The sequence below is a fragment of the Myxine glutinosa genome, chromosome 1 (assembly GCF_964187855.1).
Source record: "Myxine glutinosa chromosome 1, kmMyxGlut1.1, whole genome shotgun sequence".
Classification (NCBI taxonomy): domain Eukaryota; kingdom Metazoa; phylum Chordata; class Myxini; order Myxiniformes; family Myxinidae; genus Myxine; species Myxine glutinosa.
In genome coordinates this window covers 381,334,580-381,358,895 of record NC_136261.1, presented here as the reverse complement: position 1 = coordinate 381,358,895, position 24,316 = coordinate 381,334,580, and the positions used below count along the sequence as shown (strand labels likewise).

The 24,316-nt window shown below is 44.6% G+C and overlaps 1 pseudogene; it reads left to right on the top strand.

The window, feature by feature from the left end:
- Positions 1-420: 420 nt before the first annotated feature.
- LOC137411703 (uncharacterized) overlaps positions 421-24,316 on the top strand; it is a 77,175-nt pseudogene continuing 53,279 nt past the window's right edge.

Sequence of the window (24,316 nt, the reverse complement as noted above, 5' to 3'; positions counted from 1 at the left end):
TAGCAAATCTGTGGCATGGATTACATCTGAGCACAAATACCCAGGCTTCATACACATCCCCTGTGCTTCTGTGTGTGGCCTTCCCACCATTGAATGTCTTCATCGTAAAATTTCTGAACAGGCCGAGATTTTACATAAATTTCGAAACTTTTAATGTATTACATTTGGCAAAATCAACATTCACATCAACATGTAATACAATTACAGTATTGTCTTAAGATATGCAATTTTGTTTTTTTGGGGGTCAGAGTGTGTGCCTTAGTGGGGTGAACGTTTAAAGCACTGCAACTGATTTAAACAGAAGATAATGCCTCAAGTGCAGAGGTACTTCATACATTGGCACTTTGTTAGATCAAGGTACTCAGAGTGGAGCAAACATCAGGAAGAGTGGGATGTTTTTTGCCTCAAGGTTCACAAACCATGTACGCTCAAGTTCGCTGTGAGAAGGATTCCTGTCATGTGCAGCCGGAATCGGAACAGCTGACTGTGCTCGTGTGTGGAATGAAGGTTGAGGAGCTGGACGGATATCCGGAGATTCTGCAGATAAAGATAGAGGATGTGAACTCCTTTGGTCTGGCGGAGGAGCAAAGCAACCAGCCGAATGGTGAGTTGTGTGAATCTGATGATATCTGCGTTTGTTCGGTGCGCTTTTTTTTGGATACTGAATGGAGGCCCCTCAAAGACCTAGAGCAGAATGGAAGGGAATAAAATAGAAAGGGGAAACAACAATAGAAGAGTTAACATAAGAGCTAACATTAATCACAAAAACACAAAATGACACATAAAACATATGATACAGGGAGTGGGAGTCAATATGGGCAGAGAGATCTCGCGAGATCTTGGAGACGGCGGCAGGGATTTTCGAAGCTCCACACGGTCTCCACGTTTTTCGAAGTTAAGTCTGTTCACAATTGTATTTTGTCGAAACTGTATTTATCTTTCGGTGTGTGAAGTTATTGTGTGCAACTTTGGTTGTTTCTCGGTGTTTATCTTTCATAAATTGATCGTCTGTTTGCCGTGTCGCGAGCAAGGCCTTGTACAGTGTGCACTGTACAACCTTGAGGCTTTGTTTTTCTCTCAGTGGTCCGTCGTTTGTGATCCAATAACTTTCGTTCTCTGTATTCCCAGTCTTTTCACCCATAGCCTACTTCCTTGTGTAAATCTCAACTCAATAAAAAATAATAAAAAAATTAAAAAAACATTTCCTTCTCTGTTCTCATTCGTTTATTCATTCTTATTCGTTCGTTCGTTCTTCGACCACGTGTTTCTCCCCCATTTCCCCAGATAGTTTTCACTCATTAACCTTCAATGTTTACACTTTCCCCTCAAGTTATGTATTCCGTCATATTTTATAACACCTTTTTCTTCTTCTTCTTTAAAAGGCTGCTTTCTACTTGCTCACCAAATCAATTCATCCCAAAAAAAATATCCATCTCCTATAGTGCCTTTGTTCTACATTCCCTAAACTCTCCTGCACTCCATCCTCCATCCAGCGTCCTTAAACGTATTTTTAACTCGAAGGTCACAAGAAACTCATTTTGCAATAAATGTTCGTTTCCCATAAATCGTACACTTTCAAAAATCCAATCTCACCCCTCCCCTCCAAATCTTCCCCATAACCCCTCCCCTCCAAATCTTCCCCATCACCCCTCCCCTCCAAATCTTCCCCATCACCCATCCCTTTCAAATCTCCCCCATTGCCCCCTCCCTCCTAAACTACTCCCTCACCCCTCCCCGCCAAGACGCCCCCTCGCCCCTCCCCTCCTAGACTCCTGCCTCACCCCTCCCCTCCAAATCTCCCCCATATCCCATCCCTTTCAAATCCCTCCCCTTGTCCCTTCCCTCCCAAACTCCCCCCTCACCCCTCCCCTTCAAATCTCCCCACCCTCATTGCTTCTCAATTTCCCCCCGCTCACTCCCCCTCCTCAAAGCGTCCTCCCCGCTTCTTCCCCCTTCAAACTCTCACCTCCATCTCCCCCAACCTTCTGCCTCGCTCTTCCCCCTCCTCAAATAACACCTCATTGTGGCTCACCCAATCACCATCAAACCTTTTGTCCGCCCCATCCTTCCCTTTCTCCGAGCTATTCTGAAATCTCTGACACACCTTCAACAGCTCTCTCTACCTCTTCCACCTCTTCCACATCTTACCCTACCCCTCCTCCCCCCTGTTCTGTATCTGATGCTCCCCCTTCCTCTTCATTAACGGTATGGACCTCAAACATCCGGGGCCTTCGTTCAAACTTAACTGATCTCTCCATACAGGTTGCTTCTGTCAAACCAGACGTGATCTGCTTAACAGAAACTTTCCTCCTTTATGATGTCTCTGATTCCATAGTATCTCTCCCGGGCTACTCCCTCCTCCGGTATGATAGACCTGAGCCTCGTCCTGGAGGCGGGGTTGCTATCTTTATCAAAAACTCTCTTCCTCACTCGCCCTGCACTGCACTCTCTCCACCTCACCCCCAGGAATACCTCTGGCTACGGCTTCCCCTTCGCTCCCACCTCTTGTTCATATGTGTGTTGTAACGTCCACCAAACAGTGATGACTCCATCTACATCTCGCTGTCTGATGATATGGACCAACTTCTATCTACTCATCCCAACTCTCTCTTCCTCATATGTGGTGATTTCAACTGTCATCATGCCAGTTGGCTGGGTGTGGGTACCTCTCTCACCAGCCATGGCTCCTCAGCAAAGGACTTCTGCGACTCACTGGGACTGACACAATCTGTCAATTTCCCGACCCGGATCTCAGTCAACGGAACATCTTCTCTTCTGGACTTGGTTATGACTAACTTCCCTGAAAATGTCTGCTGCTCTTCTTCTGCTCCGATCGGATCATCTGATCATGTCCTTGTTAAAGTGGACATCTCTCTGACCATCCTCAGGGAGCCTGCTCAGCGTCGACGAGTCTGGCATTTCACTCAGGCCAACTGGCACGGTCTTCAAGCAGCCATCAATCATCTGGACTGGTCTCCCATCTCTACCACCTCTGACATCAACTCATCCTGGGAATTCTTCCAAAGTAAATTGCTCTCTCTCATGCACAGATTTATCCCATCTCGTCTTCAGTTGTCATACCCTTCCTCCCGTCCATGGTACACGGAATCTTGTGGTGAGGCTGTTGCCCAGAAACAACTTGCCTTCGTCTCCTGGAAAGCAAATCCAACGGAAGGAAATCTCATTTCCTTTCACAAAGCCCGAAACAAGTGTGTGTCCACCCTCAGGAGAGCAAGGAAACAATATCTCTCCGTTCTCAAGACCGAACTCTCTTATCTGTCTCCCTCTTCCAAATCCTGGTGGCGTCTGGTCAAATCCGTTTCTGGTGTTTGTTCCCCCTCCATCCCCTCCCTTACCTCAAACGGCTACACAGCTGACTCCGCACGTGAAAAAGCTGAATGCCTCAACTCTGTGTTTGCCTCTAAATCTTGTGTCCCAAACCCATCCCTCTCTGTACCCACCATACCCAGTCGTACCCTGCTGCTCCTGGACTCCGTGTCCTTTCCTCCTGACAAGGTGGAAAAGTTTCTGTCAACCCTCGACTCTGATTCTGCAACTGGACCCGACGGCATCAGCCCACGGGTCCTAAAATCCTGCTCTGCTGCTCTATCTCACCCTCTCTCTGTTCTCTTCACCCTCTCTTTTGCTCAAGGTCAACTGCCATCTGCTTGGAAATCAGCCAACATCACCGCTTTGCACAAAAAAGGTGCAAAAACAGATCCTAGCAACTACAGACCAATCAGCCTTCTCCCAATTATCAGCAAAGTCATGGAATCCATCATTGCTTCTGATATGAAATCTTTCCTCTTCTCCAATGGCTTGATCTCTGATCATCAATTTGGTTTCAGACCAGGTCACTCTACTCTGGACATGCTGCTTCTGCTTTCTCAACAATGGATGGAGGTCCTCAATGCCAAACAGGAAATTAGAGCTGTCTCCCTCAACATATCACGTGCCTTCGACACGGTCTGGCACCCCGCTCTGCTCACCAAACTCTCCTCCTTTGGTATCCATGGAAATCTCCACGCATGGCTGGCGGACTTCCTCTCTAGTCGTCGTCAACGTGTGGCCCTGAATGGGTTTCTCTCATCTCCTCTTCCTGTTCAGGCTGGAGTTCCCCAAGGCAGTGTTCTGGGCCCCGTGCTTTTTCTGGTCTTCATCAATGATCTCTCTGACTCTCTCGAAAATCCTCTCTATCTCTTTGCTGATGACTCCACTCTCTGCCGATCCATTCCTCTTCCCTCAGATCGGCAGTCTGCTGCCTCCTCACTCTCTGAAGACCTGGACAAAATCACAGACTGGTCAAACAAGTGGAACATGTCTTTCAATCCTGACAAATCTCACACTCTTACTATGTCTCTCCAAAAAGATCGACTGGACAACCCTCCCATCTACTTTCTCAACAATCCTCTCCAAGAAGTTCTGTCGCTCAAGATTTTGGGTCTCACTATCTGCCATGATCTTTCTTGGGAAAACCACATTTCCAAGCTGGCCTCCAAAGCCAGTCGCCGACTGGGCATCCTCCGTCGTGCGAAGTCCTTCCTCGGCACACCTGAGCTCCTCACCACATACAAGGCTTTCATCCACAGCTCAATGGAATACTGTTCTCCCCTATGGGCCGGTGCTCCTGCCTCACACCTAGCTCGGCTTCACGCTGTTGAAACCAAAGCTTTCAGAATTATTGGAATCTCCCGCGATGAAGCTATCTCTGAGGGCCTTTCACTCACTCACCGCAGGCAGGTAGGTGGTCTTTCTGTCTTCTACCGACTCCTCTCCGGCCTTGCACCCCCAGCTCTCTCTGTGCTCTGTCCCCCAAATATTCCTACAGGTCGCACAAGATCTGCCAGCAACCCTCTGATGGTTAAACTGCCGAAATCTCGGCTCTCCGCTCACCTTCACTCTTTCATTCCTCTTTTCTCCCGCCTCTGGAACAAACTCCCTCACTCCCTTCAATCCCACTCCTCCCTCCAGGTCTTTAAAACAGCTGTTCACCACCATCTCTTATCTTCCCCCATCCAAAACCTTGATCTTTTCTACCCCCGCTAATTCACCCCAGATCCACCTTGTTTGAAATTCCAACTTCTTTCCTGGAAGTCCTGGCAGTGTCCATATGTTTTATACCTCTCCCACTGCCCCCTTCCCACGCCCCCCCCCCCCCAAAGCCCTCGCCCTCTCTCAGATCTCTCGATGTCTCCATGTCTCTCGGTCCCTGCTCTCAAATGTTGTGTTTGTGTCCTTCCCCCTCTCTCCCCATCTTGTCTTCCGCTCCCTATGTTATATGTTTTATGTGTCGGTTTGTCTTTCTGTGTGATAAATGTTCGCTCTTTCACGAGCCTCGATATTGTATACAAAAAAAAAAAGAAAAAAAAAGGAAGCACACAAGTACAACAGTAGAGAACATGGAAACTGTAGACAATAGGGACATCGGGAGATCTGTGTGAGGGAGAGGGCTGGGGGGAGGAGGAATGGGGGTGGGGGTTGGAAGAGGTACAAAACACATGGACACTGCTCCGACTTCCAGGAAAGAAGTCGGCATTTAAAAAAGGTTTTTTCAAAAAGAAGTAGGTATTTAAAAAAATAATTTAAGGGTCGTCAAAGGTCTGAGGGGTCTCAGGAGTCTAAATGTAATTAAGAGTTCACGGACTGCGTTTTGGGTGTTAAATTTTTTTGAAGAAGAAGAAGAAGACGTTTTGGTCGCAAAAACAAACAAACAAACATAACCATATGCGTTTGCTATATTGCAAGAAGATTATCTGCATTTGTCAATATGCTAACCTGCCACACTCTTTCGAGACAAAAAAGTTGCATGTTGGATTGCAATGGTTTATAATTTGACAATAAAAGCAGTTTGGTGGAGAAAACCTCTATTTCGCTGCTGTACATTTTTCTTACCTTCTCTGTTTTGCTGGTTGTGATTTTCGGTGGTGGTGAAATTCTGCTGAAGATGTGGTCAGGGAGGAAGCATCTCATAACATCGAGGCAGTTTGTATTTGAGTTCATATTTGAGGCAGAACATTATACGTAGGGATATATCGTAATGTTTTTACATGACGCTGAAGGAGCCGTGCTCCCACGTCGATCGGAAGAATGGACGCGACAAAAAGCTGGAATTCGTCCGAGTTGCTTTATTCAAACAAAACAGCTCAGGTAATCTCCAAAAGCCCGTTTATCGGGCAGCAATATATATACACACATTATCCCGGAGCGTTTGCCCGGGAATGGCGAGAGGGGGCAAGCCCGGGCATCCCGGACGCTGCCTGGCAAGTCGAGAGCGGGCGTGGCCGGGCGTGCCCGGGCATGCCCGGGCGTCCCGGCCGAGGCCTGGGAAGTTGAGCACGGGCCTGCCCGGGCGTCCTGGACGAGCCCGGCATGGTGATCGCTCCGCGTCCTTGGTAGGTGCAAGGCGATTGTGAAAACCCAGCGGTAGCCGCTACAACGCCATTACCGAGGGAAATGTTTTATTTTCTCTCTTCAGGGAAGATTTTAATGTTTTGATCGAGATTTTAATTTTTTCTAACGATTTTAATGCAATATTTATTTATTTATTTTAAGAGTGTGGAACCAGCTATACATGTGACACAAGAGTGCGTGCATTTAATAAAAGTTACTTTTCCAGATTTATTTGTGAAAGTGGAAGTGAAAACTGAGCAGGACATTGATGTCCACCTGGATCGACCTGAACCAAATGATGCTGAGGCTTCTGTCCTCGAGAACCATCCCCATGAAGGTTTCTGTCGATGTCCACACATTTTGATTCGAACAGTTTGATGATGAACTCTGGTGTTAAGAAAAAAAAAACACCACGTTTTGATTTAATTGCTTTAAGAAATAATCATGATGGTCGATCAATTTCTCAAACATCAATTATCCACTTCATTATTATATCAAATATTTTAACCAACAATAATATGCCTTGTTGTATCCTATTTTCCTTAATTTGTACAATCAATTCTGATTGCATTTTCATTTGACACCTGTTAGTATAGCCCCCGTTAGACTTTGTCCAAAACGGGGGTTTTTGGATTGGGTCTCGTCCATCCGTCTGCAACCATATACCAGAGATGTATGGACCGATTTTGTTCATACTTGGCAGAAAGACAACACATGACGGTGTTCATATGCACATCATTTTGTTTTGCTTTGCAATCAAAGATGGCCGACTGGAGGCCATTTTAGGTGTAAAAACACTGTGTTGAAAACTTCCTCGGCCATTTCTCGGACACGCATTTACTGATGTTGGTCAAACTTGGCAAACAGATGAGGAATGATGGCTAACATATGCACGTCATTTTCCTTTGAGATCAGATCCAAAATGGCCGACCGTCAGCCATTTTGTTCCTTAAACATATCCCCAACCATTTATTGAACATGCATCGCCGAATTTGATCAAACTTGTCATAAGCACCACATGACGGCATATATGTGCACCTCACTTTATTTTGTGATCTTATCAAATATGGCGGACTGGGAGACTGGCAGCCATTTTTGTTGTAAAAACTCAATATTGACCATATCATCAACCATTTCTCAGACATGCATTTACCAATATTGTTCAAACTTGGAACATAGAAAATGAATGATGGGATACATATGCACATCCTTAGCTTTCGAGATTCGATCCAGGATGGCTGATTGGTGGCCATTTTGTTCTTCAACTGTGTCCCCAACCATTTATGACATGCATGGACTGATTTTGTTCAAACTTGGCACAACGACAATGCATGAGAGTATACATATGCAGAAGATTTTGTGTTGCAATCCAACTAAAGATGGCCGACTGACGGCCTTTAACTCCGTATGGCAAAATTAGTAAAACCATGGGGACTATGACATTTTACTTCTTTTTTTTCTCATGGATTTCTTTGACATGTTTAAATATAATCTTGGCTCATCGAAAAATGAGGTGACAGAGAAAAAAGGCAACAAATTGATAGTAAGGCAGTCAGGCCACAGTTGGAAGTCGTAACGTAACAGTCGTAACAGCAAGGAAGTCGTAACAGCAAGAGGAGAAGTGGAGGAAACAGTCAGCCTATATTCGTGTTTTGTTGGGTTGTGGTTCATGTGTCTCGATAATATATTGGGTGGGGAAGTGGATGGCATGATATGGTGGTGAACTTTGTAGCCTTGGTGGAAAGATTACAATTCAACCATATTTGGCCTCATGTGATCACTTTTTGTAAACACACACACACACACACACACACACACACACACACACACACATGCAGTAACCTCATCACCAAAGAACGACGTGGATATACCCATACAACCAATAAAATAACATCCAAAGAAATAGGAAAGGTGACACATCTACTGTAAATTAATGATTTAATGCTCTTCACCACAAATGATGAAATATTGACAGAATAACTAAAAGTAGAAACTAAAACAATTTGGATGTATTGTTCTTCCACATATGGGACCACACAAAATAGTGAGTGGATCACGAATGCAATTATAGTACTATGGAAAACCATGAAGCAATAGTACTACTGTAGAAAACGATGTAACGTCACAAAATGTGACGTGTTATGAGATGTTTAGTCTCAGCAAATGCAAGCTGACATATAAGAAACCTTGTCTGTGACGTAGCATGCCTGCTGTATTCAAAGGGTTCATCCTAAGTTGTGAAAAATCTTGGCTCATATCAAAGGGTCTTGATGGTATAAAGGGGTCTTTAAGGTCTAATGGGGCCTCATGAGTCTTTTTTTTTTAACTCAAGGTCTAGGCTTAGAGAAGAGCTACGACAGAGACCAACAGATCATCTCTAACCTACACCAATGCATTTTATGATACACTAACCCACTACACAAGGGGAAGTAGCTATTCTAATCTTACACAATGGAAATAACCACATGAAGGGACCTGTATGGTGGTTGACATTGCCTCTGAGCAGTGTTCTAAAACCACAGCATTATGAATATCTTGGGGAAAACCCAAACTTTTGCACAGGACTGTATATTTACCTCAAGAATATTTTTTTACTTTTTTGAAGTGGAACAAATACATATTGTTACGTTTGTGGGGGTAGATTATGGATTACCATATTGGAGGCAGGATTGTATAGTTATAGCATGGACCGTGGACGAGTATGAGACATCTCGTTGTAGGGAATCTGGAGCTTTGGTTGTTTAAGTGTCTTTACACGAGAAGTGAAGCTATGGTAATTAGGTAGGGGTTAAGATTAGTTTTCCCCCAGAATGTGATTGCCCTCGGTGGGTTTTCCCTATGTTATTACAATTACAACAAGGCCAGCCATAAAACCATCCATTAACCAACCATAACCAACATAACTGCCGTCAGAACCCCAAACATTCTCGATCGGCAACTATACCCCGCCGCCAGAGGATTGTAATGGGCAGGCCACGCCCCAAGCTTCGTCATTGGTCGTGGAGACAGGGTGATTCGCAGTCGTTCTCTCGGTCGTTTTGGTCTAGAGCTTTCGGCTGCAGCTGGCTCATGTGCGCTTGTGAGGAGACTTTTCGGAGCTTTGTGGAACCTTTGCAACGTTGAAGTAGGGGGCGCTATTGGTTAGTGGTGCTCTTCGGGGGAGCCTAAAAGGGACGCATTTTATTTTGATTATGTTTTCCCCTGTGTGTTTTTGTGACTGAGTTTTAGACGTCTCAAATTAGGATTTAGTTTCACCTCATCTTTCTTTTTCACCTCTTTAATTTATTTTCATTAAATTATTGTGTTGCATTTCATTTGTTGTGTCGTGTTTCCTTGTTCGTGGGTTCAGGAATAAACCCGTGTGGCTTCTGTTCAGGTTAGCACCTCGCCGCCTTCTGTCCCGTGTGCACGCCAGAAAGTACTGCCAATTTTCGGGCTGCCACCTCAGGAGTAACAACGATGGGCCATTTGTCACCCAGTGGTCTTAATCGTTGGGCGACAGGACAATATGTACATGTTTGTATACGTTTGTCAGAATTATATCACGAGTATTGAACAGAATTGCATTTCTTTTACAGGTCATGTGATGTTGTATTTACAGGTGGATTCATTGAATCTACAAGGGAGACTGCACCTACTTTTATGAACAGCGTAGACACATGCATGCAAGACTCGCCAACTGAAACATACAAGAGGACTTTTTCGAAACACAGCAAAACGAGTCATGAATTGTTTGCACGTAATAATTTTCACGAGGCTCACAAAGGAGCGAAAGATGAATGCCCATTCATATGTAAAATTTGTGTAAAATCCTTCAGTCATTCATCCAGCTTTACATCACACCTGCGAAAACACAATGGTGAATGCCCATACAAATGCACAAGTTGTGGAAAATCTTTCAATCGATCATCCACCCTTACAAGGCATATGGGAATTCATAATGGCGAACGCCCATACAAATGCATAAGTTGTGGAAAATCTTTTTATCACTCATTCAACCTTAAACGTCACATGAAAATTCACAATAATGGTGAACGCCCATACAAATATACAAGTTGTGGAAAATCTTTTATTAATTCATCGAAACTTAAATCACACATGACAATTCACAATGGTGAACGCCCATACAAATGCACAAGTTGTGGAAAAGCTTTTATTAATTCATCCAAACTTAAATCACACATGACAATTCACAATGGTGAACGGCCATACAAATGCACAAGTTGTGGAAAATCTTTTAATCAATCATCCAACCTTAAATCACACATGACAATTCATAATGGTGAACGCCCATACAAATGCACAAGTTGTGGAAAATCTTTTAATCGGCCATCCGCCATGATATCACACATGACAATTCACAAATGACATTAAATTTGGCTTCCGGTTCCGCCGGCGAAGTAGTGTTCATCCGAGCTCTCCACGTCACCAAAGTTAAGTATTTTCACGTTTGTGTTTTTGTCAAATTTGTACTCTTTATTTTACTGTGTATGTGTTTACTGTGAATTTCTAGTTACTAGGGCGTGCCCGTACGTGGGTGCAAAAAAACATGCGTGCAAACAACAACAACAAAAAAAAACTTTGAAACCACGTGGCAGTAACGACCAGAGAACCCCCCCCCCCTCTATTTACATGAAATGGTTTGGTCCATTCGCAAAGCCAAAGCGAACGGCTTGCGAGTACGGTAGAACCCCCCCCCCCCCTCTATTTACATGAAATGGTTTGGTCCATTCGCAAAGCCAACAACAACAAAAAAAAACTTTGAAACCACGTGGCAGTAACGACCACAGAACCCCCCCCTCTATTTACATGAAATGGTTTGGTCCATTCGCAAAGCCAAAGCGAACGGCTTGCGAGTACGGTAGAACCCCCCCCCCCCCCCCTCTATTTACATGAAATGGTTTGGTTCATTCGCAAAGCCAAAGCGAACGGCTTGCGAGTACGGTGACCATACCTTGGGAACCACTTGTCCGATTAATTTCAAACCTTGAAAAGGCACATCCTCGGGTCCCCAGCAATATACCTGGCAAGTTTCAAGTATATCGGACCCGTGGTTGTCGAGAAACAGCGGTCACAGACAAACACACACACAGACACACACACATACACACAGAGATTACTGGAATTATAGATAGATATCTCGGTTTGTAAATCGTGCATACTTGTGTGTAATAGTCGTTTTGTTTGTGCCGTGTTTGGGGCCTGGTCCCTGGTAGTGTTTTGTTGTTTATATACTTTCGTTTTTTCATTTTATTGCTTTTGTCTTTGTTTTTCTTTTCACCCTATACCTCCCCCGAACATCGTACCCTCTGTTAAAAGTCTGGAACCCAAAAAAAACACAAAATTAATAATTTCCTCCTCTCCTCGCGGCTCCTCCTCCCTCACGACCACGTGTTGTCTCACCCCACCCCTTTTCTCTCCTTCCTTAATATCTCCTTCCTCTCCAGCCGATACTCACCTTTCCAATTCTAGTTTTCAACATACTCCTTCAACATTTCTCCTTCTTCCTCAGATCCACTTTTCCTTTACCTTCAAAACAAAACAAAATATATGAACGAAAAATTAAAAAGGAGACAAACTCCCTCCTCCCATACTAAAACAATTGCTTATACATCTCCCTGTTTCTTTGTTCTCTGCTTACCTGGCTGTCAATCTCCCATTCTTCTGTTCCTCCTTCTGAACCTGTTCTGGAATCCTTCATCCCCCTTAGCCTCCATGCCCTCACTTCAGGGAATTTCCCAGATAGTTTTTATGGTTTTGCTTAAAATCATCAGAATTGAATTGAATCTTTGGAATCTCCCACGATGAAGCTAACTCTGAGGGCTTTTCACTCACTCAATGCAGGCAGGTTGACGGTCTTTCTGTCTTCTACCGGCTCCTCTCTGGCCTAGCCACCCCCCTCCCTCCCCCAGCCCTGTCTGTGCTCTGTCCCCTAAATACTCCTACAGGTCGCACAAGATCTTCCTGTAACCATCTTCTGGTGAAACTGCCAAAATCAAGACTCTCTGCTCACCTTCATGCTTTCATTCCTCTTTTCTCCTACCCCTGGAACGAACTCCCTCACTCTCTTCAATCCCACTCCTCCCTCCAGGTCTTTAAAACAGCTCTTCACCACCATCTCTTATCTTCCCCCATCCAGGACCATGATCTTTTATACTCCCCGTTAAAACATCCCAAATCAACCCCTTGAAATATCCAACTTCATTCCTGAAATTCCTGGTGGTGTTCCTTTGCTTTATCCCGTGTACCCCTTCCCTCTCCCCCTCCCCCACCCCAGCCCCAGCCCTCTCCCATCTACATATCTACCGACGTCCCTGTTCTTTATTGTTGTTGTGCTTATGCTTTCCTCTCTCTCCCCCTCTTGTCCCCCGCTCCCTTTATTTAAAGTGTGTTTTTTGGGTCCGTGCACGTTTTCGTGTGTAATGTATTCACTCTTTCATGAACCCTGACTGTCTCCAAAAAAAATAAAAAATGAAGAAAGCCCATACATGTGCACAAGTTTTGGAAAATCTTTTAATTAGTCATCCACCATGGAAGTAAAATAATGAGTTCACAATGTTCAATTGATGGTTCTTTTTGAAAAAGAGAATTTATGACCATAATTATAAGGTAATGCAGAACTCTAGAGACCATGTGATTGCTGCAAAGCATTTTGGGCTAGTACTAAAAAAGTGATGAGCATTTTGTTTTCATCTCTATGTTTCAAAGCTTTGCAATGTAAAAACTGCTCGTATAAGATAACAGATCACAGAGTCTCTTGTTTGCCATCTACTGATCACTATCTGTTGTTTACTTGTCCTGTTGACATTGAGGATTTTACGAGGCATGAATTGTGATTTCCCCATAAATTGGCACATCTCTGTTTATTTCACTGTATATAAGTGGTTCATTTGAAACATTTCACGAGAGAGGATGAACGTGCGCATGTGCTGACCCTGTGTTGTTTTGGCACCTCTCGCCATGTGCACGTATTTAATAAATGATTCAACCAGTCTGTGAACTGGTATGACTTGATCGAGGTTCGAGTTATTCCGCGATAGTAAATGGTGATGGGAATGGAATCGCAAAACCCTGCGTGTGAGGGGGGGGGGGGGGGGAAGGGGTAGGGCATGAGGGGGAAAGGCATGAGTAGAGTGGAGTGGTTCAGCTGAGGTGATGCAGATGTGAATGGCTGCCTAAATGTGAATGGCTGCCTAAAAAGGGAAGGTAAGAGAACCTTGCTGAGATTCTTTTCCTGTCCTTTTTGTTATGTCACATTCGCTGAATTCGTGCTCCCCGTCTCTGAACCCAACGGGTAACGCGATCCTGAGAAATTGAGTCGAATTATTTATTTTTAGGGAACGGGTTGTGGAAACCCATCATTCTAATGTAATATAGTATCGAAATCCCTGGAGCTTCAAGCTCACAGCATCCTAGAAGTCATTGAAGTGTGGGAACCAAGGGACTCCTGCTGATTTCTGAAATCCTTGTAAATTTGTTATAGGATCAGAGTTCGTATAGGGACTTGGACACATATGCAAACAATATGCAAACACGGGTCATTGACCCGTTTAGGTTTAGGGATTTGGAATCCTGCTGATCCGAATGTTCCATTGCACTAAAGGTCTGGAATCCCATGGCATTGCTCAGTATATGATTGTGGCTGTGCACTTTTGTGAGTGAATTGTTTGATTGACAAACTGGGCATTAAGCGAGATAAGATGAAGGTCTCGGTGTACCCCATAACTCCTAAAGCAGGGATTCCCAACCTTTATTGTGTTATGGCCCCCTTGGCTCCCAGAGCACATCCCCAGCACCCACCTCCCTTTCACGAGGGTCGAGTGGCAGAGCACATGTAAGCAGGCTAAGGGGGTATGGGGGCATGGCCCCCCTTAATTTTTTGATTTCTAGATGCTCTGTGGTGCAATGGTGCATTCTGAGAGGTGTTTTTTTCCTTTAATTGGCTATTTTGTTTGTATGAGAATTGCTAAATTATTACACAGAAAATGAGGATTTCCAAGTAGCCAACATGAACATTTTGTTCCATCGTTTTTTCTGTTCCTTACTGGCTCCCAACGACATCGTTTTTGGAAGAAGCAAACAAAGCAACATCACTCGAATGATGCATGTTTGATATGAGATTTTAATATCAGTAGCAACACTATGGACAGCATAAAATAGAACTGTCACACAAGAAAATAGTATGAAAAGGTTCCAAGTCAAGAATATGTGAAAACTAAAAACCTCTGTTGTGTCTGTATTTAACGCAGTGTGTTATAATCTCACAAAAAGAAACTCAATTCGACAACAACTCAGGTAATCAAACCTCGGGACGTGGTGCATGCGCCATAAAAGTGAAAAAAACTCAGTGGGATGGCTGTAATTGCATTTTAGCTAACAATTGGGGTATCCATGGTTGAGTCACAGTCATGGCACAGAGGAGGTCATCTTCCACATGGAGCCGATTACACTGTTTCGATTTGATATTCAATAGCATGGAAAACCCCACTTCGCAGAGATAGGTAGACGAGAATGGCAGAAGCACCTGAATAGCTATCTGGCTGATATTAGGGTGGCGACCCATTCCCACCCAAAACTCCGTCAAGCTCTTCTCTTCGAATGTGTCTTTGGAAAATGAATCGTTTCAGAGATCCAGGAATTCATCTTGCATTGCCTCTGGCATGCTCTCCATACAAAGGTTGACGGAAAAAGGATTCCTCACAATTTTTTGCCTCATTGTCGTCTAAATCAGGAAAATACTTTTGAAATTCTAGCTCCCGTGACAGCAGATGCTCAAGAATGTCATTTTTCAGAATGGGATCAAGCTCTTTTCCCATGCTGTCATGCAATTCAGACATTCTTTCGAACATAGCAATGTTTCCTGTGTTCACTTTCCTGCGCCAGTTTTGGCGCTTGGCAACAAATCCTCTGAGATGATCGTGGAAAAGAATAATATTAGTCGCTCTCCCTTGGAGCTTGAGGTTCAGCTGGTTCTTCTGCTTGAAAATGTCAGCAAGATAAGCAAGTCGTGCGTTCCACAATTCTTTGTCGTAATGCTGCAGGAGGTCATGTTTTCCTTGAAGATTCAAGAATGTTTGACTTCCGCATGAAGTTCAAAGACGCGGTTCAGAGCATTCCCTTTCGAAAGCCAGCATACAGCAGTATAGTACAGCAATGTTTCATGTTCCGCGTTCATGTCTTTGCACAACTCCTTGAACATTCGGGTGTTGAGAGCCCCTGCCTTGATGTAGTTAACAATCTTGATTACGACTTCAAGAACTTTCTTCAATGAAAGAGGGAGAGTCTTACAAGCCAGGGCGTAGCGATGAATCATATAGTGGGTTCCTTTCGCTTGTGGTGCCAGCATCTTCACTTTTGCTTGGAATCCGGATTTGGAACCAAGCATGGCAGGAGCACCGTCAGTACAGACACCGCATACATTCTCCCACTGAATTCCTCCCGCAACGATGAACAACTTCATTTTTTCCATGACGTCGTTAGCTTTTGGCGTTGTTTCCAGGGCACTGCAGAACAAGAATTCTTCCTTGATATCATCTCCCTTGACATAGCGAACGAATCCCAGTAGCTGGGAGCAGGAACTAACATCGGTCGATTCATTAAGTTGAAAAGAAAACAAGCCGAAAGGCGCCGCATTAATCTCATTGATGATCTGTTGTTTCACATCTTCCGACATGTCACGGATACGACGCTGCACTGTGTTATTCAATAAAGACACCTGTTCAACTTTGCGAACCTCTGCCTTTCTGAGAATCCGTTTGACAATGAGGAGGGTACAAGGCTTGATGAGTGTCTCCCCAATGGAGTGGGGTTTTTTCTTCTTTGCAATTTCAAGAGAAACTTCATAAGAAGCCTGGACAGTTGCTACATTTTGTTGTTGAAAAGCTCCTCACTCATCCAACTTCTGTCGCTTTAAATATCTTTCATACCGCTTGAAAAATTCGGGATCCTGCTTTGCATGTTGTGCATGATTCATCTCGAGGTGCAACTTCAACTTGGATGGCCTCATGGATTCAGTACTCAAAACCTTGTGACACAGCACACATTGTGGTTTCTCTTGGCCAGACACGGTAATGGACGTGAATCAAAGCTTTATGTATTCGTCAAGATATTTTCTTTTTTTACACCCAGAAGCCATAACGTCAAATCTGCAATGACGAAAAAACAAAACAATATCAAAGTGAAAACAATATTAAAAAAAAAACTTTAATTTTTAGTATGGTTCAAATTACCCCATGGCCCCTGAGAAATACACCATGGAACCCCAGGGGGCCATGGCCCCCAGGTTGGCAACCAAGGTCCAAAAGGATATTTTGTTTTGCCACTGGAAGGTGGGGGAATTGTGTGTTTGATTTTGACAGAGTTCGGAAGAATAGAGCTCTTGTTTGTTGTATTTTGTATTTGGACTTGCATTAATTTGCAGATTGTGTAAAGTGTTGTACTGTTCTAATTTCATACACTGGGTCAGTAGGAGGAGGAACAGACTTTATAAGATGAGTCAGGTAAGTCCGCCTGAAAAAGGAATAGAGGACGGATTGTTCCCACATTTGGTGAAATAGTTTTGTGTGCAAGTACTAGTGTATATGTGTGTAACAGTGCACTTGTTGTGAATAAAGTGGTTTTAAGAGTGATTATTAATTCCTCAGTCGAGACCAGCATGTAAAAGCAGCCTGGCTGTAATGAGTGTCCTCAAGGTCACAGCTTTTACAATCCAGTGTATGACAGTAAACATGCTTGAGATAGAACTGTCCAACCACCAAAAGGGGCTGTGAAAACAACTGACTGATGTAACTCCACATTTGACCTTAGCTGTAACTGAAGGGCTTGCCTCTAAGGAAATTGGTTCCATGGTAACAATGATGAAAGTAGTGCCAAGAGAAGAGAGGCAACTGATGGTTCATTATTTTGGAAAAGATCTCTGGAAGTTGAATTTGTATGGGAAAGAAAAGCGAAAATGATGTCGACTGCACTTTAAGGAATTGTGCAAATTCCACGGGCAATGATAGGAGTATCATTGGAAGAACTGGAGAAGGTACCTAAACGACTATGGACTACATAGTCAGGTTCACTATGTTAAAAAATATAATTTCGTTCAAAATTTTGGTAGATTAGCAAAACTATACATTTTTGGAATATTCAAAGCATGAGGAATCCAAAAATTAATGTTTACATTTGCGTAGACACCTTTGCGAAAATGACACTCAGGATAGTGATGAAGATAGTCAAGTTCACTTTGTTAACAAATATAATTTCTTTCAAAATTTTGGGATTAGCAAACCTGTACATTTTTGGAATCTTCAGAGCATGGAGAATCTGAAAATCAATGTTGGCATTTGCACAGACACCTGCATGGCCGCCATTTTGGATTTTGAAAATGGCCGCCATAAACTACATATTTTGCGGGATCTCGACTTCTAGTCAACCTAGAGACTTAATTAAATATGCTAATCCTATGTTTTCTGGGTCAAGGAATCCAATAAAGGCCTCAAAATAGTGCTCAGGATTATAGAAAAGCAACAAACAAAGGTAATTGAAAACCATTGTCTTTATATTTGTGATATAACTGTATTATTTTTTTATTTTTTTTTGTATACAAGATCGAGGCTCGTGAAAGAGCTAACATTAATCACACAAAAAGACAAACCGACACACAAAACACAAAAAACAATGGGAGCGGCAGACAAGATGGGGAGAGAGGGGGAAGGACACAAACACAGCATTTGAGAGCAGGGACATCGGGAGGACTTGGGGGGAGGTGGGAGAGGAATAAAACATATGAACACTGCAAGGACTCTGGGGTGAATTACCGGGGGTAGAAAAGATCAAGGTTTTCGATGGCGGAAGATAAGAGATGCTGATGAACAGCTGTTTTAAAGACCTGGAGGGAGGAGTGGGATTGAAGGTAGTGGGGGAGTTTGTTCCAGAGGTGGGAGAAAAGGGGTTTGAAAGAGTGAAGGTGAGAAGAGAGCCTAGACTTTGGCAGTTTAACCATAAGAGGGTTGCAGGCAGATCTTGTGCGACCTGAAGGAATATTGGGGGGACAGAGCACAGAGAGAGCTGGGGGAGCAAGGCCGGAGAGGAGTCGGTAGAAGACAGAAAGACCACCAACCTGCCTGTGGTGAGTGAGTGAAAGGCCCTCGGAGTTGACTTCATCGCAGGAGATTCCAATGATTCTGAAAGCTTTGGCCTCAACAGCGTAAAGCCGAGCAAGGTGTGAGGCAGGAGCACCAGCCCAGAGGGGGGAACAGTATTCCATTGAGCTGCGGATGAAAGCCTTGTATGTGGTGAGGAGCTCAGGTGTGCCAAGAAAGGACTTCGTACGATGGAGGATGCCCAGTTGGCGACTGGCTTTGGAGGCCAGCTTGGAAATGTGGTTTTCCCAAGAAAAATCATGGCAGATAGTGAGACCCAAAAGCTTGAGCGACAGAACTTCTTGGAGAGGATTGTTGAGAAAGTAGATGGGAGGGTTTTCCAGTCGGTCCTTTTGGAGAGACATTGTAAGAGTGTGAGATTTGTCAGGCTTGAAAGACATGTTCCACTCGTTTGACCAGTCTGTGATTTTGTCCAGGTCTGCAGAGAGTGAGGAGGCTGCAGACTGCCGATCTGAGGGATGAGGAATGGAGCGGCAGATAGTGGAGTCATCAGCAAAGAGATAGAGAGGATTTTCCAGAGAGTCAGAGAGATCATTGATGAAGACCAGAAATAGCACAGGGCCCAGAACACTACCTTGGGGAACTCCAGCCAGAACAGGAAGGGAAGATGCGAGAAATCCATTCAGGGCCACACGTTGCCTACGACCAGAGAGGAAATCCGCAAGCCATGAGTGGAGATTTCCCTGAGTACCATAGGAGGTGAGTTAGGTGAGCAGAGCTGGGTGCCAGACCGTATCGAAGGCATGTGATATGTCAAGTGACACAGCTCTGATTTCCTGTTTGGCATTGAGGACCTCCATCCATTGTTGAGACAGCAGAAGCAACATGTCCAGAGTAGAATGACCTGGTCTGAATCCAAATTGATGATCAGAGATCAAGCCATTGGAGAAGAGGAAGGATTTGATATCCGAAGCAATGATGGATTCCATGACTTTGCTGATAATTAGGAGCAGACTGATTGGTCTGCAGTTGCAAGGATCTGTTTTTGCACCTTTTTTGTGTAAAGCAGTAATGTTTGCTGATTTCCAAGATGCTGGCAGATGACCTTGAGCAAAAGAGAGGGTGAAAAGAACAGAGAGAGGGTGAGATGGAGCAGCAGAGCAGGATTTACGACCCGAGGGCTGATGCCATCTGGTCCAGTTGCAGAATCAGAGTCGAGGTTTGACAGAAGCTTCTCCACCTTGTCGAGAGAAAAGGACACAGGGTCCAGGAGCAGCTGGGTTCGACTGGGAAAGGTGGGAACAGAGAGAGATGGGTTTGGGACACAAGATTTTGAGGCAAACACAGAGTTGAGGCATTCGGCTTTGTCACGTGCGGTGTCAACTGTGTAGCCATTTGAGGTAAGGGAGGGGATGTAGGGGGAACAAACACCAGAAACGGATTTGACCAGACGCCACCAGGATTTGGAGGAAGGAGACAGGTTTGAGAGTTCAATCTTGAGTGTGGAGAGATAGTGCTTCCTGGCACTCCTGAGGGTAGAAACACACTTGTTTCGAGCTTGGTGGAAGGAACTGAGATTGCCTTCAGTTGGATTTGCCTTCCAAGACGCAAAGGCAAGTTGTTTCAGGGCAACTGCCTCACCACAAGATTCAGTGTACCATGGACGGGAGGAAGGGTAAGACAACTGAAGACGAGATGGGATAAATCTGTGCATGAGAGAGAGCAGTTTGCTTTGGGAGAATTCCCAGGAAGAATTGATGTCAGGGGCATTAGAGATGGGAGACCAGTCCAGTTGATTGATGGCTGCTTGCAGACCGTGCCAGTCGGCCTGAGTGAAATGCCAGACTCGTCGGCGCTGAGGAGGCTCTCTGAGAATGGCCAGTGAGATGTCCACTTTAACAAGCACATGATCAGAAGAACCGATTGGAGCAGAAGAAGAGCAGCAGACATTTGCAGGGAAGTTAGTCATAACCAAGTCCAGAAGAGAAGATACTCCATTGACTAAGACCCGGGTTGGGAAATTGACATATTGTGTCAGTCCCAATGAGTCGCAGAAGTCCTTTGCTGAGGTGCCATGGCTGGTGAGAGATGAACCCACACCCAGCCAGCTGGCATGATGACAGTTGAAGTCGCCACATAAGAGGAAGAGAGAGTTTGGATGAGTTGATAGAAGTTGGTCCATGTTGTCCGACAGAGAAATGTAAATGGAATCATCACTGTTTGGAGGACGGTACAGAACACATATGAACAAAAGGTGGGAGCGGAGAGGAAGCCGTAGCCAGAGGTACTCCGGTGGGTGGGGTGGAGAGAGGGCAGTGCAGGGAGAGTGAGGAAGAGAGTTTTTGATAAAGATGGCCACCCCACCACCAGGACGAGGCTCAGGTCTATCGTACCGGAGGAGGGAGTAACCAGGAAGAGATATTAAGGAATCAGAGACCTCTTGAAGGAGGAAAGTTTCTGTTAAGCAGATCAAGTCTGGATTTTCAGAAGCAACCTCAATGGAGAGATCAATCAGGTTTGATTGAAGGCCCTGGATGTTTGAGGTCCATACCGTTAGTGAGGAGAGAGGGGGAGCATCGGGTGCAGGACAGGGGAGGGGATGGGTAGGGTCAGATGAAGGGTGAGAGGGGGATGTAGGAAGAGCAGTTGATAGTGTGTCAGAGATTACAGAAGAGTTACAAGAAAGGGAAGAAAGAGGAGGGCGAAAGGTTTGATGGTGATGGAATGAGGCACAGTGAGAGTTTGTTTGAGGGGGGGCAGAGGAAAGTAGAAGGTTGGGGGAGGTGGAGGTATGACATAGAAGGGAGACGAAGTGGGGAGGAGGCAGCTTTGAGAATGAGGTGGGAGGAGGGAGAATTTGGGAGGGATGGTTGGGGGGGAGATTTGAAGGGGAGGGGCAAGGGGGGAGTTTAGAAAGTGGATGATTAATGAAAGATGAACATATATAACAAATTGGGTTTGTTGTGATTTTCAAGTTAGCGATTCGTTTAATAACGATGGAGGAGGGATGGAATGAATGAGAATTTAGAGCATGGAGTGATTTGGAATCATAAGAGATTGAATATTTTTTTGAAATGGAATGAGTTGAAGAGGAAATTGAAAGGAGCCTTTTTCAATAAGAAGAAAAACAGCGTGTTGTAATAAACCACTGAATAAAACACTGAAGGGGATAGATGAAACATATTTAAATAGAACTGTGAAGAACAATCTTATATTCACAAAAATACCAATGGGGAGAGGAAGCCTAGAGCGACGAACATGAGTCACTTGAACAGGGCAAAAGGTGGAAGGCAAGCGGAAAATGGGGGCGGGGCGAGACAGCGCACGTGGGCAGAGGCAAAAGCACACGAGGGGAAAGGGAAATAAAAGTTTTTTTTGTTTGTTTTGGGGGGGGGTGTGGGGGTTACAACGTTAGACAAATAGTAGATGTTTGGTGAAGCTTGGTGGAGAAGGGGAAATCAAAAAAGCTAGCAAAACATCGAAGGAAGGAACAACCTTCGACGGGGGAAGCCTGAGGCTGCAACTGTGAAGATATTGCATTACATAATACATGATATTGCAAGTCCTTTGAAGTTATAGGTTGTTATAGGAAGTTATAGGTAGTATCAGATTGAACTATAAGTCCTATACACAGGATCTACGAGGTCTATACCGTTCAGGAATATATGCTTTTACAGATCTTCATCACTGTCCTGAGTGTCATTTTCACAAAGGTGTCTACACAAATGTAAACATTAATTTTTGGATTCTTCATGCTCTGAATATTCCAAAAATGTATAGTTTTGCTAATCTACCAAAATTTTGAACGAAAAAACATCGTGAACCTGACTAACACATCCGAACGTCGTAGGGCAGATTAAGGGGGCACAGCCGTTAACAATCAAGATCGACCCTACTAAACAATTGCCATGATGAAACCAGTAAGTAAGCAGTTTCGGAGGATTGAGAAATGGCGAGTACCAAGTGCATATCTACACCAACTAAACAAGTCCCTTCATTGGATGACATCGGAATTCTGCAGGATGCCATGACTGATCAGAAATGCGCTAGGTGGGTCAATCATGGATGTTTCCTTAACGATGATTTTAAGGTATGGATGTCTAGCCACGGCGGTGTAATACCGCTGCAAGCCATGTAACCATGGTTGGCTCATATAACTCATGAGCAAAGGGGGAATGGTATCCATGGTAGCTAAGGAATGGTATACACTGGGATTTATTTCAGTGGCAGACCAGTGTTGCAAAACGTGTATGATTGGTCCTCAACATAAAGTAGGGAGAGCACAAGGAATAGACGGTCAAGGGGCACGTCCACCATCAATGGGACTGTTTGGACACATGCAAATGGATTTTATTAAAATGCCTCAATGCTTTCTCTTTATGTAGCACTAACCAGAACTGTGTGAGCATTTCATTTGAAGGTGAAGGAAGCCCTTCCGGAAACAGCAGCTGAGGACTGCCATAAGTTTCAAGAGGGCATATGTGAACTCAGAAAGCCAAGAGGAGAAGGATTCTTCTTCGGATACTCCCTGGGGATGGTGATGTTTGTACTCAGACTGAGTCTGGTATTACTTGTGATTGTGCTTTACTTGGTCAATGGGGAATTTACTATACAAACGAAACAAAGAAATACAACAGCAGATTTGAATATGTAGGTGTATAGTAATGGAGAAAGGAAGGATATAACAAATTTGTGGCCAGTTATAACCCTACCTATCATTTTGCAAAGATGCCCCTTTATTTGACTATCCAGCAACAAGTGAAATGTTATTTGTGCTGGGCCCACCTCAAATTGCACAAGGCTGTAGATTCATGGGTAATTGCACTTGCCAATATTACTTGCATTCTAGGGAGTGCTTCAGTGTAACTGCAGTGTTGGGGAGAGAGAGGGAGGTGGAACCTCACCTGGCCGAACCATTCTCCATACCTTCTCTACACACTTACCAATTCGTCACTAATGTCACGTTTACAATATTAACAAGTGACGTTAATTGTATTTACAAAACGCAACCCAGGACCTGCGATTTCTTTTGGGGGAAACAAAAAGAAAATCCTGTGGGTGGGGAGGAGACAGCAGGCCCTGCATCGACACACCAGCACCAATAATCACCAAAACGCACCGTAGTGCACCGTCACCTCAGTTCAATAAAACAAACACACTGTTGGTGGTCTTGCTCTTCGGCTCCCTCTGCTGGCCGATGTTCTTCCAGATGTTGTCATTCTTGATGGCTTGCTGCCTAGTTGTAATGATAATAAATAAAAAGCACAAACCGTGTCCATTTTTATTTATGGCCCACAGGCGCCGACTATGGGTGGTTCACCTGTGGGCTTGGTGCCACCTCACCGGGTCTGCCAGCAAGATCTTGGGCCATCGTGGCCGGTCCCAGCAGAGGGGCCATGCCCCAACCCGTGGGATCCATGAGTGGTGCTCAGCCACAGACATGTGGTCCATAAGTGGTGCGTGGATGCAGGCAGCTGGTTGCGAGAATTTCGGGCACACAGACGCGGCATCTCGCACGCTCCCCCTCAATGCCCAGAGAGCACGATCCTCAGGTCTTGGAAGGAAGACAGAGATGACAGGTTAACGAGGGGTAAAGTCACAGGGGTACACATCAACAAAGATAATGCAAGGTGAGGTGCGCCTGGAGACTGAGCGGAGAAAAGCTCATCCCTATCGTACGTCACCCCACCCGTCACCTGTTCTACCCTTGCCCCTTACCCCCGTATTTACAAAATCTACACACTTACCAATTCGTCACTAATGTCACGTCTTCCCCATATCTCCCCTATACCAAATTCGTCACAATCCCACTAATCCAAAATGTGCCATCACCAATT